The sequence below is a fragment of the Periophthalmus magnuspinnatus genome, chromosome 14 (assembly GCF_009829125.3).
Source record: "Periophthalmus magnuspinnatus isolate fPerMag1 chromosome 14, fPerMag1.2.pri, whole genome shotgun sequence".
Taxonomy (NCBI): domain Eukaryota; kingdom Metazoa; phylum Chordata; class Actinopteri; order Gobiiformes; family Gobiidae; genus Periophthalmus; species Periophthalmus magnuspinnatus.
The window spans coordinates 1,116,950-1,143,726 of record NC_047139.1 but is presented as its reverse complement, the minus strand read 5'-3'; positions in this window follow the sequence as shown (position 1 = coordinate 1,143,726).

The window sequence follows — 26,777 nt, the reverse complement described above, 5'->3', positions numbered from 1 at the left end:
GAGCAGAGCAGGGAGGATGGTGTTGAATGCAGAGCTGAAGTCCACAAACAGGATCCTGGCGTAGGTTCCCGGGGAGTCCAGATGCTGGAGGATGAAGTGAAGGGCCAGGTTAATGGCGTCATCCACAGACCGATTGGCTCTCTGCAGAGGATCCAGGAGGGGGGAGGTGAAGGACTTGAGGTGGTGCAGGACCAGGCGCTCAAATGACTTCATGACTATGGACGTCAGCGCCACAGGTCTGTAGTCATTAAGTCCAGTGATCCTAGGTTTCTTGGGGACGGGCACGATGGTGGGCAGCTTGAAGCAGTCTGGGACGTGACATTACTCCAGGGAGGTGTTAAAGATGTCCATGAAGACAGGAGCCAATTCCTCAGCACAGTGTCTGAGGGTGGAAGGAGAGACACCGTCTGGGCCTGCGGCCTTATGGGGATTCTGCTTCCTGAAAAGCTTAGTCACGTCCTGCTCCAAAACTGTGAGGGCAGTGGGGGAGGAGGGGGGTCTGAGGTGGGTTTGGAGGTAATGTCCATGGTAGTGAGGGAGGAGGGGAAGGGGTGTGAGACCTCAAACCTCGTATAAAAGCTATTTAACTTTTCTGCTAGTTGTTTGTTGTCCACGGCGGGAGGGGCTTTGGGCCTGTAGTTGGTGATTTGCCTAAGCCCTCTCCAGACAGAAGCAGAGTCGTTGGTGGAGAAATACTGCTCCAGACGTGTATTGTACTTTGCTTTAGCCTTTTGGTTGTGTTTGTTGGTGCACTGCATTTAAAAGGTTGGTCTGGAGCCCACATTTGTTACTTTTAGTTGACATTAGATGTGACAGGATGAGTAACTCTGCTCTGTTGAACTGGAGTCTGGGTGTTCAGTGAATCTGGATCTAGAAAGTTTAAACTCCCAAAGTTCAAGTTTTAGTGCAAAACAATGATGAAACTCTGAGGGCTGCAGGTCCCTGAAGGCATCATTTAGACTCATGTTGTTATTGACATCAGACACAAAATGGCGGTGAGCAGTGAGGTCATTTGTGGCAAAGAGTTTTAAAGCAGTGCATTGTGGGAGCTCAGACGGCCCTACACTGACTCCAGTCTGAGAGATCTGCTGCAGGACTCATGGTAATATAACACTGTGTGTGCTTCTGTGGGAGAGTGAGAGGCTGAGTGTGGCTTTAGAGCTTTACAAATATCACTGTTTTTAATGACGTTTACCATCATTTCAGAGCAGTTTTCTGTATCCAGTGCTTCTCTGTGGGAAATGGCATAGTTCATTGTACTTCAGTGCTGTTGTAGTTGAGCCTAAACCTGAAATGAAACATGTTTAAATAAGAATAATAATCTTGATTTGATTGTTTATACAAATGTTTTTACTTATATGGCCTAAGATTTGTGAGAGAAGTAGCACAATGACTTTAATCACAAATAACTAACACACAGAAAACTGCTCAGGAAAAAAACTATACAAAAACAACAAAACTTAAAACCACTGATTTACTCCTGGTGATTCTCTAGAATGTTATTTGGAAACATCCGTCAACATCAAAACTTCTGTAGCAAAATATAACAATATTTCTAGAAAAAAAAGTTTCAAAGAGAGGAAATAAACCTTTTAACAAGTATTACAAAAAATTGTAATTATTATCATTTTTAGATAATTTGTCATGTCCTTTATATTAATTCAATTTAGGGACACATTTATTTAGGTTAGGTTACTTCAGGTTAGTCATGGTTTAGAAATAGATTATTGATGGTTTAAAGCAGGTTTTAGAAATGGTTTGGCCCAGTTCAGTGCTGATGTAGACTGCTGGTGCTGGTGTTATCTAAAAAAAAAAAGGTTCATTATGTTAAATATGTTATTAAAACTGTACTTGTCTGTCTGTCGCCAACAGGAACACATGATGTTCTACTAGTTGATATTTTGAGCCTTTTTGGATGATACAGACATTCTCAGAGATGACTAGTTATGTTTAGCAAAACAGTACATCTGTCTCTGAAGTTCAGCCTCTAGGGAGATCCTAGACTGTAGTTTTTCATTGTATTTAGGTTATTTTTTTTAATTGTTCTGCCTTCTCTGTTCCAGTTGATTCCTGAGGTCTATGTTTGATGGAGTTGCAGAGTTTCCATCAGAACCTCACAGGACAGGACTGGACAACGATGATCGCCTTCAGGTTTGCCTTTGTTGCTCTGACCAATCTTGCCGGCCTCATATTCCTGGTCATAAACGGCATCATCATCCACACCCTGTGCAGTCGGCCTGTGTTCAGGGAGACGTCGCGGTACATGCTCCTGCTGAACCTGGTGGTGGGGGACTCCATCGTGCTCTTCATGGGGCAGTTGATGTACGTGCAAAGTATCACTAACGTGAACCTGTCCTACCCTCTGTGTGGATTCTATGTCATGATCACTTACCTGACCTCGCAGATCGCTCCTCTCACACTGTCCGTCATGTCCACAGAGCGTTACATCGCTGTTTGTTTCCCGTTTCATTACCCCACCATAGTCACCATGAGGAACACGGCCTTTGCCATCCTCTGTGTTTGGGGGATGGGCTGTGTGGACATTTTGATTCGGGTTCTGCTCCTTGTTGAATTCCCCTTCCACCTGCTCCCCAGCCTTCAGATGAATTCCTACTGTTTTTCTGTCACTTTGTTGCTCGGACCTCGATCTAAGGTCTACCAGACGATATCCACCATTGTGCTGTTTCTGTTCTCAGGTTTAGTAATCATGTCGTCCTTCATTGGTGTGATGGTGGTTGCGCTCTCTGCCTCCACAGAAAAGGAGTCTGCAAACAAAGCTCAGAACATGCTGCTCGTGCACATGTTTCAGTTGAGTCTGACCCTGATGTCCACCATGGGGCCTGTCTTCAGCAGTGTGGCTGCTCTGGCGAACCCAGTTTTGGCTGGGCGGCTCTTTGTGATGGTTTATGTGTTTTTGGTGATGATGCCGCGGTGTCTGACGACTCTGACCTATGGACTCAAGGACTCAAGTCTCCGACCAGTCCTGGTGTCTCGCCTCTGCTGCCACCTGCAGGTCTCTCCAAACACTGTCACTGCTCACAGACATGATCTGCAGAAAAAGATGAGGCCTCCTCAAACCTCCAGGTGTGCCCAGAACCCCTGTCCATAAACAGGGATTCATGGATGATAAACGAAAAATAATAATAATAATAATAAAACTTTAAAATCATAAGCTGTATGTATGTACAAGAGTGACTGATCTGTTCAACAAAAAAAAAAAAAAAAGTTTTGTAAAATATAATAAAACATTTTAGTAAAATTATCTGTATGTTTACTTTTATTCTGATTCTTGTTACAAAGATTTAGATTTCATCCTGAAATCAGACCATTTTAGGAGAGATGAATGCAAAGATGTTCAGATTGCAGGATCAGATCTTTGTTTTGCCTCAAGCTCTTGAAGTGACAAAGATGGAATGACGGGCAGCTCATGGTGACGCTCATTGATGTAACTGTCAGGGATGACTATGGCTGGCCTGCTTAAGGACTCAACAAACAGGTTCTTGAAAGGCAGCACTGGAAAATGACAGCAACGACCTCTGGCGCAACGTCACCCGGGTTCACTGTTGTGGTCTTGGGTGAACAGATGAATAAGATCAACATTTTTGGTCCAAAGCAGTTCCAGTTTGCCATGTGAAAGGAACTTTTAGTATTAAGGCTGGTTTGGAAATGAGTTAAATTGTTGTTGGAGAAGCTGGGCCTAGGCCAGGGGTGGGCAAACATTTTGACACACGGCCCACATTAGGTTCTTTGACAGAGGGGTGGGGCCAAGGGTGGTCTCACATTCCCTCTTTTTCCATGCTCGGATCCTCTACCAGAGGCCTGGGAGCTTGAGCGTTCTGCGTAGTATCTTTGCTGTTCCTGTACTGCACATTTCTAGACTGAGATGTCTGATGTTTTTCCTGGGATCTGCTGTAGCCACTCCTCCAGTTTAGGGGTCACTGCCATGACACATCTGGTGTGGCAGATCTGGGCCTCTATCGCTCTGGTGCTCAAGGCCTGTTCCTGTGCAGCCAGGATGAGTGCCTCTGTGCTGTCCTTCAGTCCAGCTTTCTCAAGCCATTGGTAGTGTGGCAAATGGTCACCCGTCGAGGGGATGTTTTTGGGGGAGGGGTTTAAGGCCCAAAGGTCACAATCAAATTTACAGTGTAAAAGACACACAGGTAAGATCCTGAATTAAAAGATGAGAGAGACGTGAAGAATGATTAAAATTATTTTATCAGAATCAGAAGACTTTTATTGCCATTGTTTGTGAGCACAGTTCACAAACTAGGAACTTACTTTGGTGATAAAGTGCAACATAAAACACACTGAATAAATACAAATACAAATAAGGCCATGCATGAAGTTAAAAAAAGATATGCTTAAAAAAACAAAAAACTTATAGGTAGAAAATATATACAAAAGCAGCATCAGAACAACAGACATGACTTATTAAAGTGACCGGTGTTATAAAGTGTCCAGTTTGTGCAAATATTATAAAGTGTCATGAGACAAACTGCAGAGGGGAACAAACTGTTCTTATGATGAGAAGTTCTGGTCCCAATGGACCGTAGCCTCCTGCCAGAGGGAAGTGGCTCAAATAGTCCATGTCCAGGGTGAGAAGTGTCAGCTGCTCTACGGCCTGCTCCCCCCGAGTCCTGGAGACAGGTCCTGTAGAGATGGAAGGAGCAGCCAATCACCTTCTCAGCAGAGGCACAATGTGCTGCAGTCTCTGTCTATCCCTGACAGTGGCCCCAGCAAACTACACCGTGATGAAGGAGGTGAGGATGGACTCAATGATGACCATGTAAAACTGCACCATCATCTGGACCGGCAGCTTGCGTTTCCTTAGCTGTCACAGGTAAAACATCCTGTGCTGGGCTTTCTTGATGAGGGAGCTGATGGTCGGCTCCCACTTGAGATCCTGGGTGATGCAGGTGCCCAGGAAGCGGAAAGAGTCCACAGTGGTGATGGGGAAGTCCGTCAGGGTGAGGGGAGGCAGGGGGGCTGTGACTTTCCTGAAGTCCACGATCATCTCCACTGTCTTCTGGGCGTTAGGCTCCAGGTTGTTGCTGCTGCACCAGGACACCAGCCGGTCCACCTCCCTCCTGTAGGCAGACTCATCACCGTCCGAGATGAGCCCGATGAGGGTGGTGTCATCCGCAAACATAACCAGTTTGACGAAGTCGTGGCTGGAGGTGCAGCAGTTGGTGTACAGGGAGAAGAGCAGGGGAGAAAGTACACAGCCCTGTGGAGCCCCTGTGCTGATAGTTCGAGTGTCCGAGACATTCTTCCCCAGCCGTACGCGCTGTCTCCTGTCCGTCAGGAAGTCAGTGATCCACCTGCAGGTGGAGTCAGGCACGTTGAGCTGAGCGAGCTTGTCCTGGAGCAGAGCAGGGAGGATGGTGTTGAATGCAGAGCTGAAGTCCACAAACAGGATCCTGGCGTAGGTTCCCAGGGAGTCCAGATGCTGGAGGATGAAGTGAAGGGCCAGGTTAATGGCGTCATCCACAGACCGATTGGCTCTCTGCAGAGGATCCAGGAGGGGGGAGGTGAAGGACTTGAGGTGGTGCAGGACCAGGCGCTCAAATGACTTCATGACTATGGACGTCAGCGCCACAGGTCTGTAGTCATTAAGTCCAGTGATCCTAGGTTTCTTGGGGACGGGCACGATGGTGGACAGCTTGAAGCAGTCTGGGACGTGACATTACTCCAGGGAGGTGTTAAAGATGTCCATGAAGACAGGAGCCAATTCCTCAGCACAGTGTCTGAGGGTGGAAGGAGAGACACCGTCTGGGCCCGCGGCCTTATGGGGATTCTGCTTCCTGAAAAGCTTAGTCACGTCCTGCTCCAAAACTGTGAGGGCAGTGGGGGAGGAGGGGGGTCTGAGGTGGGTTTGGAGGTAATGTCCATGGTAGTGAGGGAGGAGGGGAAGGGGTGTGAGACCTCAAACCTCGTATAAAAGCTATTTAACTTTTCTGCTAGTTGTTTGTTGTCCACGGCGGGAGGGGCTTTGGGCCTGTAGTTGGTGATTTGCCTAAGCCCTCTCCAGACAGAAGCAGAGTCGTTGGTGGAGAAATACTGCTCCAGACGTGTATTGTACTTTGCTTTAGCCTTTTGGTTGGGTTTGTTGGTGCACTGCATTTAAAAGGTTGGTCTGGAGCCCACATTTGTTACTTTTAGTTGACATTAGATGTGACAGGATGAGTAACTCTGCTCTGTTGAACTGGAGTTTGAGTGTTCAGTGAATCTGGATCTAGAAAGTTTAAACTCCCAAAGTTCAAGTTTTAGTGCAAAACAATGATGAAACTCTGAGGGCTGCAGGTCCCTGAAGGCATCATTTAGACTCATGTTGTTATTTACATCAGACACAAAATGGCGGTGAGCAGTGACGTCATTTGTGGCAAAGAGTTTTAAAGCAGTGCATTGTGGGAGCTCAGACGGCCCTACACTGACTCCAGTCTGAGAGATCTGCTGCAGGACTCATGGTAATATAACACTGTGTGTGCTTCTGTGGGAGAGTGAGAGGCTGAGTGTGGCTTTAGAGCTTTACAAATATCACTGTTTTTAATGACGTTTACCATCATTTCAGAGCAGTTTTCTGTATCCAGTGCTTCTCTGTGGGAAATGGCATAGTTCATTGTACTTCAGTGCTGTTGTAGTTGGAGCCTAAACCTAAATTTAAATATGTTGAAATAAGAATAATAATCTTGATTTGATTGTTTATACAAATGTTTTACTTATATGGCCTAAGATTTGTGAGAGAAGTAGCACAATGACTTTAATCACAAATAACTAACACTCAGAAAACTGCTCAGGAAAAAAACATTACAAAAACAACAAAACTTAAAACCACTGATTTACTCCTGGTGATTCTCTAGAATTTGGAAACATCCGTCAACATCAAAACTTCTGTAGCAAAATATAACAATATATATATATATAAAAAAAAGGTTCAACAAGAGGAAATAAGCCTTTAACGAGTATTACAAAAATTAGTAATCCTTATTATTTTTAAGTAATTTATTATGTCACGCCATGTCACTGTTGAAAAAAACAAAACAAAACAACTATAATAAATTATTCAGTTTAGACTTTTTTTTTTTTTCTTATGCTCAAAGTTTTTCAGAAAAGTCACATTTCACAAAAATAAGAATGTGATAATTATTTTGACCTGTAGCTCAAACCCTTAACCACAGACCTCCTCCTGGTGCATTCATGAAATATCAGCTCCTTCTGGTGTCGATGTAACTGTTAAAATATGTGATTATTTTGTGTCACCTCAGGACACCCTTTGGTTTACAGCATAAAACCCATGTTATTTTTCATTGTACATTTAGAGAGGAGGTAAAGGTGTAGTTTTAGTAAAAGAAACGTACTTGACTTTATGCCAACACATTTATTAACTGTCTCTGACACAAGTTTCTTATTCTAAAAATGTGAAAAGTTTTAGTCAGACCACAGGACACTTTTGTGTCTTTTACTCAAATTACAAAATGAAAAACAACTTCAATTTTAAACTGTGTGCGATTTATAGAAAACATTCTATGAACTGTTGAGTTGAACTTTGGAGGAAGAAACATTTTATTTATTTCAACTGAGAATCAAAAACATAACAAACTCATTCAAATAGTTAATGTACTTCATGATTTTACAGACACATATTGTGATTCATGTGGAGGGACCAAACACTTTTAAAATCATTGTCTAACTCAGTGGTGGTACACAGACTGTTTGTAGTTATCCTCTGCAGTTCTGGTATTAATTCAATTTAGGGACACATTTATTCAGGTTAGGTTACATCAGGTCAGTCATGGTTTAGAGCTAGATTATTTATGGTTTTGTTCATGTTTTAGACATGCTTTGGCCCAGTTCAGTCCTGATGTAGACTTAGCCTTTAGTTAAAAAAATAAATACATTTTTGGCCCTTACCACTGATGAAGTGATGGCGAGGGGCATTGTTCTTCCTCGGTTTCTTTTTCTTCTTCTTTTTCTTATTTTTCTTCCAAAACAATCGCAGTTTTCACCTCCTGAACGTCGACGAAAAGTCCCCAATCTGCATACAAAATCGACCGGCTCGGTAAAAAATTTGAGAAAATATGCATCTCAACAATGTCCGACGGACACCGGCTCGACAGCGCCACCTAGAATTTTTGACATTTTCAAATTACTAGGAAGGCCAGACTCAGATTTTGACGAAATTCGCACCAGTGATAGAGCTCATGAAGGGAAGCAAAAAACATAATTATAGAGCTGCCGTATGATGGACAGGAAGTCGGCCATATTGGATCAAAAATTCTCCACTTCATTCGCAGCGTGTTTTCAATACGTATCTAGTCCCAGGTTTTTGGTCCAAATGAGCTCAGATTTCAAATGCCACATTCAGACACATGGGTTTTCATAAAATATCCACATTTTCCATGAATTCCACACGGTTTGCCACCGAACAAATGCCTTTGTTTCCTTTTTTTCGATGTCCTCTCATGACCATGGACATTGCCCTACAGAGCTCACATTCACATCACATATGTGTGATTGGGGCATGAATGGAATACAATACTAAATTTAATCAAAATGAACACTATAGCGCCCCCTGTCATAGATGCGAAACGTCAACATTATCGGATTCAGACAAAATTTGGGGAATAAATTGGGTTGAAAAAGAATATTATGGGCATAGGTCATTTTTCATGCTTGGCCACCAGAAGATTGAAGATTAAAAAAAAAAAAAAAAAATTAAAAAAATTTCTTACATGCACAGCCGTTGGTCTACAAAGCTGAAATTCACATCACACATGTGACATCAGGGCATTAATAGAATGAAATATTAATTCAAATCATAATGAACACTATAGCGCCCCCTACTATAAAGGTGAAACACCAACATTATTCGAAATTTGGGGAATCAGTTAGTGGCATGAGAAGAATCAAAAAACTACATTATGGCCATGGGTCATTTTCCACGGTTGGCCACCGGAGGAGCAAAGACTCCAAAAAAAACCCCATTGAAAAATACGTTACTTGCACAGGCATTGGTCTATCACTGATGTGTGATCTGGGCCTGAATGTAATGGACTAAAAAGTCTGGGTAAAATAAACACTATAGCGCCCCCTGCCATACACATGAAATGTCAAAATTATTGTATCCTCATGAAATTTGGGAAATAAATTGGTATTATGACAGGAAGCAAAAAATGTTATTATAGCCATGGGTCATTTTTCACGGTTTGCCATTGAAAAGAAATTCCCATGGCACTTTTACTTGCATGTCTATGAAACGTATCTAGTCTTAGGTTTTTCATCCGAATGAGCTCAAACTCCACATGTCACATCTATAGAGGCTGTTCATCAATGATTGTCCACATTTTGAGGATATTCTTTATGGGTTATGTGTAGCACACCATCAAAATATGACTTCATTTCCTGTTTCTTTGATTCCCCCTCACGGACACATGGACCAGCCTAAAAAGCTCAGCCATCATCGCCGCTTGCAGCTTTGATTTATTATTATTTTTTACTCAAATGTTGGATCTTGCTCTTATTCTGCCTTTTCTATTTCAGTTGATCCCTGAGGTCTATGTTTGATGGAGTTTCCAAGCTTCTATCAAAACCTCACAGAACAGGCCAGGACAACAATTATCAGCTTTAGGATTATGTTTGTCATGTTGACCAATCTTGCCAGCTTCATGTTCCTGGTCATAAACGGCATCATCATCCACACCCTGTGCAGTCGGCCTGTGTTCAGGGAGACGTCGCGGTACATGCTCCTGCTGAACCTGGTGGTGGGGGACTCCATCGTGCTCTTTATGGGGCAGTTGATGTACTTGCAAAGTATCGCTAACGTGAACCTGTCCTACCCTCTGTGTGGATTCTATGTCATGATCTCTTACCTGACCTCGCAGATCGCTCCTCTCACACTGTCCGTCATGTCCACAGAGCGTTACATCGCTGTTTGTTTCCCGTTTCATTACCCCACCATAGTCACCATGAGGAACACGGCCTTTGCCATCCTCTGTGTTTGGGGGATGGGCTGTGTGGACGTTTTGATTCGGGTTTTGCTCCTTGTTGAATTCCCCTTCCACCTGCTCCCCAGCCTTCAGATGAATTCCTACTGTTTTTCTGTCACTTTGTTGCTCGGACCTCGATCTAAGGTCTACCAGACGATATCCACCATTGTGCTGTTTCTGTTCTCAGGTTTAGTAATCATGTCGTCCTTCATTGGTGTGATGGTGGTTGCGCTCTCTGCCTCCACAGAAAAGGAGTCTGCAAACAAAGCTCGGAACATGCTGCTCATGCACATGTTTCAGTTGAGTCTGACCCTGATGTCCACCATGGGGCCTGTCTTCAGCAGTGTGGCTGCTCTGGCGGACCCAGTTTTGGCTGGGCGGTTCTTTGTGATGGTTTATGTGTTTTTGGTGATGATGCCGCGGTGTCTGACGACTCTGACCTATGGACTCAAGAACTCGAGCCTCAGACCAGTCCTGGTGTCTCGCCTCTGCTGCCACCTGCAGGTCTCTCCAAACTCTGTCACTGCTCACAGACATGATCTGCAGAAAAAGATGTGGCCTCCTCCAACCTCCAGGTGTGCCCAGAACCCCTGTTCATAAACAGGGATGTAGTTTCTATTCTAAACAAAATGAAATACAGGCAAAAAATAAACTACTAATTCATGGATGATAAACGGAAAAAATAAATAAATAAAACTTTAAAATCATAAGCTGGTTTTTTCAAAAAATGTATGTACAAGAGTGACTGATCTGTTCAACAAAATATATATATATATATTTTGTAAAATATAATAAAACATTTTAATAAAATTATCTGTATGTTTACTTTTCTTCTGATTCTTATTACAAAGATTTAGATTTCATCCTGAAATCAGACCATTTTAGGAGAGATGAATGCAAAGATGTGAAGATTGCAGGATCAGATCTTTGTTTTGCCTCAAGCTCTTGAAGGGACAAAGATGAAATGACGGGCAGCTCATGTTGACGCTCACTGATGTAATTGTAAGGCAGGACATTGGCTGGCCTGCTTAAGGACTCAACAAACAGGTTCTTGAAAGGCAGCACTGGAAAAGGACAGCAACGACCTCCGGCGCAACGTCACCCGGGTTCACTGTTGTGGTCTTGGGTGAACAGATGAATAAGATCAACATTTTGGTCCAAAGCAGTTCCAGTTTGCCATGTGAAAGGAACTTTTAGCATTAAGACTGGTTTGGAAATAAGTTGCCATTTGACTTATTTCTCTGCAAACTGTTTCTTCTTTACAACAACCAGTGCAGAGTTCAGGGGGTTATCTACTGACTGACTGTTCATGGACCATGCTTCACGCAGGTCTGGTGCAGGTGGCAGTTGGACAAGTGGCAATCCCCTGGAAACAACAGGCACAGAACAGGCACATATACATATATATAAAATTACATTAAAGATTTGGCCTGTAACTGTTGAAACCAGCAAGACGGAGGGACCAAAAGTGTGCGACTCACGAAGGGTTAAACAATGTCTTTATTCACAGAAGTGTGCACATAGTAATCACAGTTCAATAATCCACAAGGCCGGGGAACGAGGGTGCTTCACAGCGTAGTTCACTGACAGATACAGTTTGTAAATTCGTGGGAGCGTGGGTGCGGATCCATGAGCAGGGGAAAACACAAGTGCACGACGTGGGTAACGTGAGACCATACCAAGGTAGACGTGCAGGTGCAGGGAGGTCCGGAGCTGGGTCTCGGGCAGAGGTCTGTAGAAAAGCCAAAAATTCCAATCAGACATGGGTTTTACAAAAATACCAAGATACAAAGCCGAGCAGAGATATTCACGTGTGACACGCGGACGTTCCGGCGCCGAGTGTCTGGTCCTCACTCCTCTTATCCACAGCAGGTGGTGTTGATCGCGTAGATGGGCTGCAGGTGCGCGCAGGAGGAGCAGGACTCTGCCCAGCTCCAGAGACAGGCAGGTGAGGGAGGGGGAAACACAGCAGAAGGACAGGAAAAACAGACATCATGACAGTAACATATAGCAATGCATGCATAGGATTATTTACCAATTGTTTTCCAAATGCATTTTAAAAACTCGCCTTCAGAGAAAGGCTGGCTAGCTTTTGCTAATTTCAATGCCAGCAATAACTTGCCTTGGTACTTTGAAGGGACTTTCGTGAAAAAATATTTTCTTGTCCACTTGGTATTAAACACTCAGCGCTCACCATCCACATTTCTTTTCTTTGATAAACTCATTTTTGCAGAAGAACAGCTAAAAAAATAAGAGATTAACACACTCAAACAAGGCTGATGCAGCTGAATTTCGCCATCTTTTGGGAAAAAGTTGGCATTACAGTGGAAAATGTCATGAGGCACGTATTATCTGCCTCCCTTGTGTTCCTGCTCTCGCTCATCCCTGCTCCTGCTTCCGCGCTCCAGCCCCGGTACAGTCCTCCTCACTGCCTTCCTCCTGTCCCGTCCTGGTCTCCGGCTTGCTTCCCGTCTCCGGCCCTGTCTCCCGCTCTCTGGACTATCCTGCTGGGTCTTCCCTGGCCCTGTTCCTGGTCCCGTCGTGCTCCGGCCCTGGCTGTCTTCGTGCCCGCCCTGGACATCTCTGCCTGGCATGCTCTGGTCTCACCCTGAACCCGTCCTCGTCTCGGTCCTGGTTTCCCGTCCCTGCTCAACACCACTCCCGTCTGGTTCACCTCCTGCTCCCTGTGTGTGTGTTACATGAACTATTAAGACTGAACCTTTCTGTCATGATGCCCGTTTGTCCCTGTCCTCCCGTGCTCTCTACCCCTCCCCGACCTGTCTGCCCGGAGCTGGGCGGAGTTCGAGACTTCTCCGCACGCACCTGGAGCGCATCAGTGTAATCACCGCCCCCTGCTGCTGAGTACTTGAGGGCTCGGCAGAGTACACTCGGCGCCAGACCGTCCGCGTGTAAACGTGAATGTTCCAGCATAGTTTTGTATTTTGTTACCTGCCTGCTCAGCTCTCACTCTGGATTTTTGCCTCCCTTTCCAGACTCCTGCCTTCGCCCGCTTCTGCACCTGCCTCTACGCTCCGACTCCAGCCTCCGTCCGCTCCTGCACCCGCCTCTACTCTCCGGTACCGTCAACTCCCTCTGCTCTGCCTGTCCTGGTCTCTGGCGTCCCGCCTGCCTCTGACTCTGGGTCCCGCTTCCTGGACTACGCCGGTCCCGCTTGTCCTGGTCTCGTCTCCGTCTCCCTCGTCACTCCGGCCCCGGCTTCCCGCTCCCGACCCGCTCTCCGTCCGTCTCGTCTGCCTCCTGCTTCCCGGATCCTTGTACTTGTTATTAGACTGTTTAAGACTGCTTTTCTAAAGACTTGTATAATAAACACTGTAACCTTGCCCCAAGTCTGCACCTCTTGGTCATTCCCGCACCCGTTACGACACTTTCACTAACTGTAAATAAAACACTGTAAACCTGTCCCGAGTCCTGCACGTCCGCTACACCCACCGTTACGACAAAAAGTAAATTGAAGAAGGTTTACCCTTACCTATTTTAATATAATTTGTTCAGTTTTGGCGGGCCGGATTAATAAACCCAAAGGGCCATATGTGACCCCCGGGCTGTAGTTCGCCCACCCCTGGCCTAGAGTGAGCAAGTAGAAACATCACGTCTTCAAGGACTTCAGCTTAGTCCTTCCTAACTCAAGTTAATTTAAATTGGACCATAAAATTGTAAAGAATATTGCAAAAAGTTATCAATGGGCAACGCTAACTAGACAATATCAAAATGGTGGGAGTGGCTAAGCTAAGTAACTGAAACAAATAGGAGATGCTAAAATACTAAAGCTTACTTATTCCATATATTCATCTGACACATGGCTCGGCCTTTCAGCAGGGATAGTTGGCTCCTGTGTCAGTCAATGCATTTAAATGGGCAACTTGTGATAGTCCATCTCTTGTGTCTGCCGGTTCTTGCAGAGTTGCAATATCAAAGCTAGGTAATTGGCCGTTCAACGTCACGTGACCAAATTGAAGAGCAGTGGGATAAGAGAAAATATTTACAGTTGCACAAAAACTTTTCTCTTACTCATGGTTAGTGTTTTGGTAAAGACATTTATTATCAAACAACTGTGTTTACTTTTTTTTAAATGACAATGACTGGCTCTGAGGACATGGAATGTTACCTCGCTGTGGGGGAAGTAGCCGGAGCTTGTGCGGGAGGTTGAGCGTTACCGGCTAGATATAGTCGGCCTCACCTCCACGCACAGCTTGGGCTCTGGAACCCAACTTCTTGAGAGGGGCTGGACTCTCCATTTCTCTGGCATTGCCTGTGGGGAGCAGTGGCGAGCTGGTGTGGGCTCATTGCCCCACAGCTCAGCCGCTTTGTGTTGGGGTTCACCTCGGTGAACAAGAGGGTCGCGTCCCTGCGCCTTCGGGTTGGGAACAGGTCTAGACAGTGCACTGACCGGGGACTCTGTTGTTCTCCTGGAGGACTTCCACGCCCATGTGGGTAATAATAGTGACAGCTGGAGGGGTGTGATTGGAAAGAACAGCCTCCCTGATCTGAACCCGAGTGGCGTTCTGTTATTGGACTTCTGTGCTAGTCACAGTTTGTCCATAACAAACACCATGTTCGAGCACAAGGGTGTACATCAGTGCACGTGGTACCAGGACACCCTAAGTGGGAGGTCGATGATTGACATTGTCGTCGTGTCATCTGAGCCCTGGCCAAGTGTCTTGGACACTTAGGTGAAGAAAGGGGCTGAGCTGTCAACCAATCACCACCTGGTCGTGAGTTGGATCCGCTGGTGGAAGAGGAAGCCAGACAGACCTGGCAGGCCCAAGCGCATCGTAAGGGTCTGTTGGGAATGCCTTCTGTCAGGAGGGTCTTCAACTCACACCTCCGGGAGAACTTCTCCCTGATCCCGGGGGAGGCTGGAGACATGGACTCCGAGTGGGCCATGTTCTGCCACCTCTATTGTCGATACGGCCGCTCGTAGCTGTGGTCATAAGGTCTGCGGTGCTTGTCGCCATGGCAATCCCCGAACCCAGTGGTGGACACCGGAAGTAAGGGATGCCGTCAAGCTGAAGAAGGAGTCCTATGGAGCCTTGTTGGCTCGTGGGACTCCTGAGGCAGCCAATGAGTACAGGGTCCAGTTCGGGGGCCGGAGAGGAGTCTGGTTCGGGAACCACAGGATCTCATCTCTGCTCTGCTGTTCGTGGATGATGTTGTCCTGATAGCTTCTTCGAGTCAGGACCTGCAGCACTGGGGCGATTTGAGCCGAGTGTGAAGTGGTTGGGATGAGAATCAGCTCCTCCAAATCTGAGGCCATGGTTCTCGACCAGAAAAAGGTGACTTGCCCTCTCCAGGTGGATGGAGAATCTCTGCCTCAAGTGGAGGAGTTCAAGTATCTCGGGGTCTTGTTCACGAGTGAGGGAAGGATGGAGCGTGAGATTGACAGGCGGCTCGGTGCAGGGTCTGCAGTGATGCGGTCGCTGTATCGGTCCATTGTGGTGAACAAGGAGCTGAGCCGGAAGGCGAAGCTCTCACTTTACCCATCAATCTATGTTCCTACCCTCACCTATGGTCATGAGCTCTGGGTAATGACCGAAAGGACAAGGTCGCGGATACAAGCGGCCGAAATGGGTTTCCTCCGCAGGGTGGCTGGGCGCACCCTTAGAGATAGGGTAAGGAGCTCGGTCACATGGGAGGAGCTCAGAATAGAGCCACTGCTCCTACACGTTGAGAGGAGCAGCTGAGGCGTCTGCTTAGGATGCCTCCTGGACGCCTCCCTAGGGAGGTGTTCTGGGCATGTCCCACTGGGAGGAGGCCTCGGGAAAGACCCAGGACACGTTGGAGGGACTAAGTCTCTCGGCTGGCCTGGGAACGCCTTGGGATCCCACCGGAGGAGCTGGAGGATGTGTCTGGGGTGAGGGAAGTCTGGGAGTCCCTGCTTAGACTGCTGCCCCCGCGACCCGGCCCCGGATAAGAGGAAGAAAATGGATCGATGGATGGATGGATGGTCTGGAGCCCACATTTGTTACTTTTAGTTGACATTAGATGTGACAGGATGAGTAACTCTGCTCTGTTGAACTGGAGTTTGGGTGTTCAGTGAATCTGGACGTAGAAAGTTTGAACTCCCAAAGTCAAAGTGTTGGTCAAAAACAATGATGAAACTCTGAGGGCTGCAGGTCCCTGAAGGCATCATTTAGACTCATGTTGTTATTGACATCAGACACAAAATGGCGGCGAGCAGTGAGGTCATTTGTGGCAAAGAGTTTTAAAGCAGTGCATTGTGGGAGCTCAGACGGCCCTACACTGACTCCAGTCTGAGAGATCTGCTGCAGGACTCATGGTAATATAACACTGTGTGTGCTTCTGTGGGAGAGTGAGAGGCTGAGTGTGGCTTTAGAGCTTTACAAATATCACTGTTTTTAATGACGTTTACCATCATTTCAGAGCAGTTTTCTGTATCCAGTGCTTCTCTGTGGGAAATGGCATAGTTCATTGTACTTCAGTGCTGTTGTAGTTGAGCCTAAACCTAAAGTAAAACATTTTGAATAAGAATAATAATCTTGATCTGTTTGTGTATAGAAATGTTTTTACTTATTTGGCCTAAGATTTCTGAGAGAAGTATTGAACAATATAAAATAGATAGTATGTCTATATTACACTTTTAAAAAATACTTTTTTGCTTTTAATATTCAGACATTTATTTTTCTTATGCTCAAAGTTTTTCACCAAAATAAGAATGTGATAATTATTTTGACCTGTAGCTCAAACCCTTAACCACAGACCTCCTCCTGGTGCATTCATGAAATATCAGCTCCTTCTGGTGTCGATGTAACTGTTAAAATATGTGATTATTTTGTGTCACCTCAGGACAACCTTTGGTTTACAGCATAAAACCCATGTTATTTTTCATTGTACATTTAGAGAGGAGGTAAAGGTGTAGTTTTAGTAAAAGAAATGTACTTGACTTTATGCCAACACATTTATTAACTGTCTCTGACACAAGTTTCTTATTCTAAAAATGTTTCAAGAAAAGTATTAGTCAGACCACAGGACACTTTTGTGTCTTTTGCTCAAATTACAAAATGAAAAACAACTTCAATCCAAAACTGTCTGCAATTTACAGAACACATCACTGTGCACTGCTGAGTTGAAGTTTGGTGGAAGAAACACATTATTTAGTTTGTTATTTCAAGTGATAACCACAACAAATTCATTAAAATAGTTCATTAACTTCAAACACTTAGAGTCACATTGTGATTCATGGATGTGGAGGGACAATAAGCTTGTAAATGGTCTAACTCAGTGGTGGTGCACAGACTGTTTGTAGTTATCCTCCAATCCACTTTATTCATAAAGCACATTTCACAAACAAATGCAGTGTCCAAAGTGCTGCACAAATAAATAAAAAAACTGCTCAAGTAAGCAAAATTAAAATAATAAATAAATAAATATGTATATAAAAGCAATAAAACAATTACCAATAAAACAATAAAATCAAATAAAACAAGCAAATAAAAGCAATAGGAACAAATCAATTAAAGACAGAGGACCATGCAACTCACGCAGAGTTAAAAACCAGAGAGTAAAAGTGGGTCTTAAGACGAGACTTAAAACCCTCCACAGTGGAGCTGTTCTGACGTGAGGAGGCAGAACATTCCAGAGCTTTGGAGCAGCCACAGAAAAGGCTCCGTCTCCTCTGGTTTTAAGTCTCGTCTTAGGCACCATGAGCTGGAGCTGGCCCTCGGACCTCAGTGTGCATCGGAGTATACATTTGGATGAGGTCCGAGATGTAATCTGGGGCCAGTCCATTCAAAGCTTTAAAAACAAAGAATAAAATCTTAAAATCAATTCTAAAATGAACAGGGAGCCAGTGCAAAGACGCAAGAATTGGAGCGATGTGTTCACGTTTTTTATTTCCTGTTAAAAGTCGGGCAGCAGCATTTTGGACTAACTGCAAGTTCTGGTATTAATTCATTTTAAGGACACATTTATTTAGGTTAGGTTACTTCAGTCTAGTCATGGTTTAGAACTAGATTATTTATGGTTTCGTTCATCTTTTAGACATGCCCAGTTCAGTCCTGATGTAGACATGTTTTTTTTATGAAAAAAGACAGATTATCTTTAATATGTTATGAAAATTATGCTTGTCTCTCTAGTACATCGCCAACAGCAACAAATGATGTTCTACAAGTTGATTCTTTTTTAGGCCTATTTGGATGAGGCTGGTGTTGCTTGCCATGGGTATTAGGTCACCTTATCTCTCAGAAAAAAAAGCACGACTGACACGACAAACATTCTCAGAGATGACTAGTTATGTTTAGCAAAACAGTAAAGCTTTTTCTTAAGTTCAAAACAGAACTAGACTCTTTTTGTTACTTGCATTAGATATTTTTTGAATTAATATATGGGACACATCTGTAAGTTTAATAGTTCTGCCTCCTCTGTTTCAGCTGATCCCTGAGGTCTATGTGCGATGGAGTTGCAGAGCTTATCTCAGAACCTCACAGAACAGGCCTGGACAAGGATGATCACCTTTAAGTTTGCTTTTGTTGCTCTGACCAACCTTGCCGGCCTCATATTCCTGGTCATAAACGGCATCATCATCCACACCCTGTGCAGTCGGCCTGTGTTCAGGGAGACGTCGCGGTACATGCTCCTGCTGAACCTGGTGGTGGGGGACTCCATCGTGCTCTTCATGGGGCAGTTGTTGTACATGCACAGTACTGCTAACCTGAACCTGTCCTACCCTCTGTGTGGATTTTACATCATGATTTCTTACCTGAGTGTCAAGATCGCTCCTCTTACGCTCACAGTCATGTCCACGGAGCGTTACATCGCTGTTTGTTTCCCGTTTCATTACCCCACCATAGTCACCATGAGGAACACGGCCTTTGCCATCCTCTGTGTTTGGGGGATGGGCTGTGTGGACATTTTGATTTGGGTTTTGCTCCTTGTTGAATTCCCCTTCCACCTGCTCCCCAGTCTTCAGATGAATTCCTACTGCTCCTCCGTCGCCTTGTTGCTCGGACCTCGATCTAAGATCTACCAGACGATATCCACCATTGTGCTGTTTCTGTTCTCAGGTTTAGTAATCATGTCGTCCTTCATTGGTGTGATGGTGGTTGCGCTCTCTGCCTCCACAGAAAAGGAGTCTGCAAACAAAGCTCGGAACATGCTGCTCATGCACATGTTTCAGTTGAGTCTGACCCTGATGTCCACCATGGGGCCTGTCTTCAGCAGTGTGGCTGCTCTGGCGAACCCAGTTTTGGCTGGGCAGCTTTTTGTGGTCATTCACGTGTTTTTGGTGATGATGCCGCGGTGTCTGACGACTCTGACCTATGGACTCAAGGACTCGAGCCTCAGACCAGTCCTGGTGTCTCGCCTCTGCTGCCACCTGCAGGTCTCTCCAAACACTGTCACTGCTCACAGACATGATCTGCAGAAAAAGATGAGGCCTCCTCAAACCTCCGGGTGTGCCCAGACCTCCAGTCCATGAACAGGGATGTGGTTACCATTCTACATAAAATTAAATATAAGGAAAATAATCCACAGATAAAAAAAATGCAAAAACATTTTACAACCATAAGCTGCCTGTTTCAAAAATGTATCGACAATAATGACTGATGTGTTTAACAAAAATATTTTTTTTGAGAATATAATAAAACATTTTAATAAAATTATTTGCATGTCTATTTTTCTTCTTAATTTAGTTTCAAAAATTTAGATTCAATCCAGAAATCAACCTATTTTAGTAGAGGTGAATGCAAAGATGTTGAGATAGATTCAGGGCCGGCCCTACCTTTCAGGGGGCCCGAAGCAGAAATTGTCTCTGGGCCCCTTGGCAGTGGATGTACCTGGGCTCAGCTATTGGTGACTCTTATTTGACAATATTATGACCCTGCTCTCATCTCCTTGCCCAATTGTCTTTCTATTTATATGACCAAAAGACTGAAATGATTTCATCTAACTTGTAAAAAAGCATTTCAAAAGTACCTCGGCTGCCTCAGCGCATATCAGAAAGGTAAACATGTAGCTGCCCAAACTCATGAATGGTTAAAATAATAATGATATTTTGCTACTATATATAAGAAATAAATGTAATCTTTATAGAGGGATAGAGTGGGACAAAAAAGTATTTAGTCATCAACAATTGTGCAAGTTCTCCCACTTAAAAAGATGAGAGAGGCCTGTAATTTTCATCGTAGTTTCAATTCAACTATGAGAGAGAAGAAAAATCCAGAAAACACACTGTCTGATTTTTAAAGAACTAATTAACAAATTATGGTGGTGTCGTAACAGCTAGTGCAGGTGCGGACCAAGGAGGGCAGACTCAGGGCAAGTTGACAGTGTTTATTTACAAAGTGGAGAATTTCAATTTTTAATAGTTCATTTAACACACATGGGGAGCCAGGGAGCGGGAGGCAGACCAGACGGGCGTGGTGCAGAGCGGAGACGGGAAAGCCAGGACCAGAGCGAAGACAGGATCGGGACGAGACCGGGGCAGGCCGGTCCGGCGTAGTCCAGAGAGCAGGAGCCAGGGCAGGAGGCGAGAAGCAGTTCGCTGGTCCGGACCGGTTTGATCTGGGAGACGTGGAAAGTTGGATGGATCCGGAGAGACGGGGGCAACTGGAGTTGTACAGCGGACGGATTTATGATTCTGATAATCTTAAATGTCCGTCCGTCTTCAGCGGGATGGTTTTGGACGAGAGCCAAACCATTTGGCCAGGTTGGTATGCGGGCACCGGGACGCGGTGGTGATCCGCCGCTGCCTTGGTGCACGCCCCGGCTCGAAGGAGGGCCGCCCTGGTCTTGCTCCAAACTCGGCGGCAGTGCTGGAGGTGATGCTGGATGGACGGGACCGCAAGGTCTTTCTCCTTTGTGGGGACTGGTAACCCAGGGACGATTGGAAAGGGGACATACCAGTGGCTGAGCTCACAAGGGAATTATGAACGTATTCAATCCAGGGCCGGTGAGAACTCCAGGTTGCGGGGTTTGCAGAGACCGTACATCGTAGGGCTGATTCTAGATCCTGGTTGGCCCGCTCCATCTTCCCATTTGACTGCGGGTGGAAGCCGGACGTGAGACTGACCGTAGCCCCTAAACCATCGCAGAAGGCGTGCCACACCTGGGACGTGAACTGTGTTCCTCTATCGGAAACGATGTCCACCGGGATGCCGTGTAGGCGGAAGACACGGCGAGTGAGTGGGTCAGTGGTCTTCTTGGCCGTTGGGAGCTTAGGCAGGGCTCTGAAGTGGGCGGCCTTGAAGAGGCGGTCCACCACGGTGAGAATTACTGTGTTCCCCTGGGAGGGAGGTAGTCCCGTAACAAAGTCTACCATGATATGAGACCAAGGCCGCCGGGGAACTGTGAGGGGGCACAAGAGACCAGAGGGGGTGAATGGGAGGCCTTGGCCCGAGCACATACCTGGCAGGCCGATACATAAGCCCGGGTGTCCGTGTCCATAGTGGGCCACCAGAAGTGTCTCTTGAGCAGGGAGAGAGAGCGACTCACACCGACATGAGGGGCAAACCTGGAGGCGTGGACCCACTGGAGCACCTGGGAACGAACAGAATCGGGGACAAACAGTTTACCAGGTGGGCCGTTACCTGGGTCAGGATCGTTGATCTGGGCCTCTAGGATAGTGTCCTCAATTTCCCAATGAACCGCTGCGACAACGCAAGAGGGGGGAATGATGGTCTCCGCGGAACCCCGGCTGTCGTCCAGGGTGAATTGGCAGACAAAGGGCATCCGGTTTGACATTCTGAGATCCGGGACTGGTAGGTCAGGATAAAGTTGAAGCGACTAAAGAACAGGGACCAATGAGCCTGAAGGGAGTTGAGTCGTTTGGCGGACTGAATGTACTCCAAGTTCTTGTGGTCAGTCCAAACCACGAACGGCTGCTCCGCTCCCTCTAGCCAATGACGCCCCTCCTCCAAGGCGAATTTGACTGGCTAGGAGTTCCCGGTCCCCCACGTCGTAGTTGGCCTCGGCCGAGGACAACCAACGGGAGAAGAAGGCACAGGGGCAGAGGCGATTATGGGGTTCGAATCTCTGAGATAGCACAGCCCCCACTCCAGAGTAGGAGGCGTCCACTTCCACAATGATTAGCGCAGGGGATCTGGCTGGTGCAGGAATGGGATCGGAAGTAAACAGCTTCTTGAGTTTATTGAAGGCCGACTGCGCCTCGGGGGACCAGGTGAACTGCAACGAGGGAGAGGTAAGTTTAGTAAGGGGCGAGATAACCCTACTAAAATCCTCTATAAACCGTCTGTAAAAGTTAGCCAAGCCGATAAATCTCTGGAGCTGTTTGCGATTGGCCGGGACGGGTCAATCCATGACGGCCTGGATCTTCTCCAGGTCGGCTTTCACTTGGCCCCGCCCCACTATGAAGCCCAAAAAACTGACCTCCTCTGCGTGGAACTTGCTTTTTTCAGCTTACACAAACAGTTTGTTCTCTAGGAGGCGCTGTAGGACCTGGCGCACATGACGGCGATGCTCCTGAGGGGACTAAGAAAAAATCTAAATGTCATCCAGGTACACAAAGACAAAGCGGTTCAAAAAGTCACGAAGCACGTCATTAATAAGGGCCTGGAACACAGCGAGGGCGTTAGTAAGACCAAAGGGCATAACCAAGTACTCGAAGTGGCCAAGGGGGGTCTTAAAGGCCATCTTCCTCTCGTCCCCCTCCCTTATGCGCACCAGGTGGTATGCGTTCCGTAGATCCAGTTTCGAAAATATGGTGGTTCCATGGAGGGGCGAGAAGGCGGAGTCCAGTAGGGGAGCGGGTATTTATTCTTGACCGTGATGTTATTCAAGCCCCGGTAATCAATGCAAGGCCGCAGAGACTTGTCCTTCTTGGACAAAGAAGAACCCCGCCCCCACCGGGGAAGACGATGGACAGATGATTCCGGCAGCCAGGGACCCATGGATATACTCCCCCATGGACTCTCGTTCGGGCCTCGACAGGTTATACAGCCGACTAGAGGGTAGTAGAGCACCCGGCAGACGGTCAATTGCGCAGTCATACGGGCGGTGCGGGGGTAAGGAAAGCACTTTACTTTTGCTAAACACCTCCCCCAGGTCGTGATACTCCACCAGAACTGAAGACAGGTTGGGGGTATCTGGGGACTGGACCAGGAGGTGTAGGCAGACCTCCCGGCGGGAGGTAGGGCTGGGCCTGGAGACACTTGGCGTGGCACTCGGGACTCCTCCCCGAAACTCTACCCCTGGCCCAATCAAAAATGGGGTTGAGTTTCTTAACCAGGGGTGGCCTAAAACTAGCGGGGAGGCGGAGGAGGACAGAACATAGAACCGCCGGGTCTCACGGTGGTTGCCGGACAAAACCACGGTGATGGGTTCTGTGATGTGCGTCACGCGGGCCAGAAAACGTCCATTGAGCGCCTGGATGTTTAGGGGGCGTTCGAGGGGCTCCAGTCTGACGCCGAGCTGTTCCGTGACTTGGGCGTCGGTAAAGTCTTCCTCAGCCCCGGAATCGACTAGAGCTAAAACAGGTAAAGTCTCTGAGCGTACACACAGGTTGGCACTGAGCCGCAGTCTATTGTTCCTATCCGGGATGCGAGACTCGCCCACCAGTACTCCCAGCACTACTGGTGGGCGCCCCCTTTTGGCCAAGCCGGACAGGTGGCCACAAAATACCCGCGCTCGCCGCAGTAGAGGCAGGCTCCGGCCAGGTGACTTCTCCGCCGACACTCCTCGACCGAAACGAGCGTCCTGTCGACCTGCATGGGCTCCTCCGGAGGCGTCGGGGCAGCGCGTTGCTCCAGTGGAACCGGTGATCGCCGTCTCTCTCTCCAGCGCGCCCGCAGCCGGTTTTCTATCCGGTTGGTGAGGGTGATGAATGCGCATAGATCCGAGGGTTCGTCGCGGGACACCAGCTCGTCCTTCAGATGCTCGTTCAGGCCCCGTATGAAGGCGGTCCGCAGCGTGCTGTCCGTCTAGTCCACCTCAGCGGCGTGTGTCCAGAACTTGATAGTATAGTCCGCTACCATCCTGGAGCCCTGATCAAGCGTCAGTAGGCGGGCAGCCGCGTTGTCCTGATAGTGCGGGTTATCGAAAGCAAGTTTGAAGGCGGAGATGAAGTCGTTAAAATCCAAATTGTCAACTACAATATCTAGTTAAGTGGACAGGACAAACATACAATAATAACACATGGATTTCTTTGGAACAGTCATATTTCAAAAATCTTTCTTTGGCAGACATACCCTCAATGAATACTACTCTCAAAAAACATAACTGCTTCAAGAACACAGTCATTTCAACAACTCTGACAGCCTGGTGGAAAGCCTTAAAATTAACTAATTCTTCCACGGCACCTTGTAAATACACCCCCATCTGTCACAACCCTGACTTTCACATGAATAATACCCCACTTCACTATCGCACATGGGAACAAAAAGGCATCACTCACCTTCACCACTTATTCCACAACAATAAATTCATAACATTTAGACAACTTATGGAACAGTTTGAAATCAACAACAATAATCGCTTTCAATACTTACAAATCAAATCCATTATCCAAAGCAAGATTAATATAACTAATAATACCCTGGATCCCCCTCAACTATTAGAAAACATAAAGAATATCAAGAAACCAAAGAAACTCATTTCCAAACTATACAAACTTATCCATTCAGACAATATAATACATGCACCACAACTCAAATGGAACACAGATATAGATACACCACCTACATACGAACTCTGGACAGAAATTTGCAAAAATACATTCTCAATGACATCCAACACTAATCTACAACTTATCCAATACAAAGTTATCCACAGGACACACATCACCCAATACAAGAAATTCAAAATGGGACTAACAGACACAGACACCTGTTCACAATGCACCATGGGAGTCACAGACACTTATTTACATGCACTCTGGGAATGTTCACCAGTTCAGGGTTTTTGGAACACAGTCACACACAAACTCACAGACATCCTGAGCTGCAGAATTCCTCCCTCCCCATCCCTATGTTTACTTGGCATTATTACAACTTTCACCATACCACCTAAATATAAAAACAGTTTGTTGACATCTCTAACTATCGCCAAGAAAATAATTCTACAAAACTGGAAATCAAAACAGTCAATAAACATCAAACACTGGTCTAACTCGCTCATCCATCACATTTCAACCTCTCAAATGACAGAACACTTTGAGGATGACATACCGTCTTTCATGGAAACCTGGACACCATTCATAAACCACTTCAATATTGTTTTCAATCAGTCATCAATATCAACAACATAAACTCCACCAATAGACTATTATAACACCATTAACATAGTAATTATGAGAATGCCACGCACACTCCTATACACACTCCCATTCCTACAAAGACACACACACACACGACATTATGTAAACTTTATTACAATAATTGCAATCATACCACCACTATTGCTGTATATCACTGTTATTGTTGTGTTATTGTTTTCATTGTATGTACACGTTTCTATTGTTGCTGTCACTACTATTATTGTCATTATTATTGCCTTATTCATTAACTAATTTATTTATTGAATTAATTTGTGGTTCTGATGGAGATAAATAAATGGATGAATATAAACACACATATTAAATATTAAAATAAAGAACATGAATTATTAAATAATAATTTAAATATACACACATATATAATATATATATATATATAAATACACAATAATAACAATTATTAATCATAATAAATTAATTATTAATCAATAATAATAATAATTGACAACAAATACATAAAAAGATTAGGGTTAGCAAGGAATGGGCGCGTTGCTAGGGGGTACTGCCCCTTGAGTGAGTCTCACCAAAACCTTGCCTCTTTTAATGCATTGTACAGGACACACACACACACACACATTTTACATTTAAATCTAAATAACCAATACCACCATTAGGACCACAAAACTAACATAGAGCAATATTGACCAACACTGAGTATGACAGCAATAATAAAACCTGTTATCGTTATCTTTATTTTTATTATTAATATTATTAGTATTACTTCTTTATCTCCGCACACACACTCATACACTCACACACCCCCCCCCCCCCACACACACGCATATTTACAAAGAAAACCAACCAAGACAGAATAATGCAGGTACCGTACTGTACTCCCCCCCCCCCCCCAACACTTTTACACATCAACACAACTTTCTCTGTAAATAGTAAGCTGTAAATATTGTATGTGTTTCTATGTCACTGGGTGTTCTTCAAAATAAAATAAAAAATAAAAAAAAATAAAAAAAAATCCAAATTGTCCACAGGTGTGTTCGTCAATCGTGCCTCAGCCCACTGGAGAGCCTTTCCCTGAAGTAATCCACACACATAACGAATCTTAGCGGCTCCAGAATTAAAGCGAGTAGGGCACTGCTGAAAAAGGAACCTGCACTGGAACAGGAATCCCCGACAGAGGTGAGGCTGACCTGAATAGGGCTCCGGATCCATGCTCCAGAGAATGTGGCGGTGCCCCAGACGCCGCAGGCGGGGCCGCGAGAAGCATGGGCACTTGATTGGTGAGCTGCGCAACTTATTGAGTCAATGTCTGGTTAAAATCCAACAGTGTCTGAATAGATTGTTCGTGTTGTCCTATAATCACCCCATGGTGGGAGCACGCTTGTCGGAGCGACTGGTCCGGGCCCGAGTCCGCTTGGTCCATGCTGGCCAGACCGTTCTGTCGTAATGGCTAGTGCAGGTGCGGACCAAGGAGTGCAGACTCAGGGCAAGTTGACACTGTTTATTTACAAAGTGGAGAATTTCAGTTTTTAATAGTTCATTTAACACACACGGGGAGCCAGGGAGCGGGA